Source organism: Schistocerca americana, unplaced genomic scaffold (assembly GCF_021461395.2).
Source record: "Schistocerca americana isolate TAMUIC-IGC-003095 unplaced genomic scaffold, iqSchAmer2.1 HiC_scaffold_513, whole genome shotgun sequence".
Lineage (NCBI taxonomy): Eukaryota > Metazoa > Arthropoda > Insecta > Orthoptera > Acrididae > Schistocerca > Schistocerca americana.
Window position 1 is genome coordinate 87,501 of NW_025726251.1, and position 2,500 is coordinate 90,000.

General features: G+C 64.2%; 1 pseudogene; it reads left to right on the forward strand.

The window, feature by feature from the left end:
* The window catches only part of LOC124585901, a 7,181-nt pseudogene that overhangs the window by 2,262 nt on the left and 2,419 nt on the right, over positions 1-2,500 (forward strand).

The window sequence follows — 2,500 nt, forward strand, 5'->3', positions numbered from 1 at the left end:
ACCCATATCCGCAGCAGGTCTCCAAGGTGAAGAGCCTCTAGTCGATAGAATAATGTAGGTAAGGGAAGTCGGCAAATTGGATCCGTAACTTCGGGATAAGGATTGGCTCTGAGGATCGGGGCGTGTCGGGCTTGGTCGGGAAGTGGGTGAGCGCTAACGTGCCGGGCCTGGGCGAGGTGAGTGCCGTAGGGGTGCCGGTAAGTGCGGGCGTTTAGCGCGGGCGTGGTCTGCTCTCGCCGTTGGTTGGCCTCGTGCTGGCCGGCGGTGCAGGATGCGCGCGCCTGCGCGGCGTTCGCGCCCCGGTGCTTCAACCTGCGTGCAGGATCCGAGCTCGGTCCCGTGCCTTGGCCTCCCACGGATCTTCCTTGCTGCGAGGCCGCGTCCGCCTTAGCGTGCTCCTCCGGGGGCGCGCGGGTGCGCGGATTCTCTTCGGCCGCCATTCAACGATCAACTCAGAACTGGCACGGACTGGGGGAATCCGACTGTCTAATTAAAACAAAGCATTGCGATGGCCCTAGCGGGTGTTGACGCAATGTGATTTCTGCCCAGTGCTCTGAATGTCAACGTGAAGAAATTCAAGCAAGCGCGGGTAAACGGCGGGGAGCAGCGAGCCCGCTGCCTGACGCGGGCGAGGACTTCGCGGCCGACACCACCGGGCCGCCGCCGGAGGGGCCGACTGACGCCGCCATCTGGGAGCATCTGGCGGGGCTACCCGCTTCCGCCCAGCGTTTCTCTGCCCTGGATCGTGTCATAGGTCTGGGGCGGGGCACGCCGCCCGATGTCATCCTGGGCATGCTCCCTGATGCCCTTGCGTCGGTCGGGTCCAGAGGGGAGAGATCGATCACCAGGACACAGCGGCCGCGCCAACCATCGAAGCGGCCGCCTGCCGCGCCGCCGACGCAGAAGCGCAAGCGGCGCCGCTGGGAGTACGCGAGAACGCAGGATGCCTTCCGACGGTCGCGTGCACGTTGCGTGCGCGGCCTCTTGGATGGCACCCTGCTCCAGCCGCCACCTGCCATCCCTGGTCTGCTGGACTTCTGGGCGGACCTCTTCACCAAGAAGCACATCTCCACCGCGGGCTTCATTCGTGACCGCCTCCTCCCGCACTCAGAGCCTGTCGCTCTCGAGTGCATATGGGGGCCGGTCACACGTGAGGAGGTCGCCGCCGCGTTGCCGCCCAGGGGATCAGCAGCCGGGCCGGACGGCCTTACCCCAGCGGAGTTGCGGCGCCTGCCGCACGAAGTCCTGGTGAAAGTGATGAATCTCTTCCTTCTGGCCCGCGCCCTTCCGGAACGCCTGCTTCGCGCGCGAACGTCCCTTCTCCCGAAAACGGCTGCACCAACATCCCCCGCTGACTTTCGCCCCATTACGGTCTGCTCGGTGTTGGCGCGGACCTTTCACAAGGTTCTCGCGTCACGCCTGATGCGCGCATGTGCTGTGGACGAACGTCAGCGGGCATTCATCCCTCGGGATGGGATGTTGGAAAATACCTTCATCTTGGACACTGCTCTCACCGACGCAGTTCGCTCCTGCCGCTCTGTCTTCGTGGCATCGATCGACGTATCTAAGGCTTTCGATTCGGTAGATCATGCTGCCCTTCGGCCCGTGCTGAAGGCGCATGGCCTGCCGGATTGCTTTGTCGAGTATGTCGAGCGGTGCTACGAGGGCAGCACGACAGTGATAGCGGACGGCGCCGGCGTGGGCGTGTCTGTGCAGCCAGCACGGGGCGTTCGCCAGGGCGATCCCCTCTCCCCCCTCCTGTTCAACTTTGCGGTGGACTACGTTTTAGGCCAACTGCCCTCCCACATCGGAGCTCGGATCCTCGGTCGCAGAGTCAACGCTGCGGCCTTTGCAGATGACGTCTTGCTGTTTGCAGCGACCCCGAGGGGCTTGCAGTCCCTCATCGACGCAGCTACCGCAGCCCTCGCCCACCTGGGGCTGCAGATCAACGCCCGGAAGTGTTTCACCCTCGCCTTAGTCGCGTCAGGGCGCGAGAAGAAGGTGAAGGTGGACAGCAATGTCACCTTCACAGCAGGCAATACCACCATGCCTGCCCTGCGTGTGGGTGAAACCTTCCGGTACCTGGGGCTGCAATTTTCCACGGCGGGTCGCTGTGTCTTCAATCCACGTAGCCACCTGGTGGAGCAGCTTGACGTCATCTCCCGAGCTCCGCTGAAGCCGCAACAGCGCCTCCACGCTCTCACCAATGTACTTCTCCCTGGCCTGTACCACGGGCTGGCCCTCAGCCGCACCCGGGTGGGTGCATTGAAGTCGGCCGACGTTACCATCCGGGCCGCCGTCAGGAGATGGTTCCGCCTTCCGGCGGACACCCCCCTGGGATACTTCCACGCTCCTGTTGCCCAGGGGGGCCTCGGCATTCCATCTTGCCGATGGATGGGTCCGACCCTCCGTCGGTCCCGTCTCCTGGCGCTGAAGAAGATAGGGCCAGCCTGCGACGGTGCAGGCATGGATGAGGTGCAGCGTGAGATCGAGGTGCTGG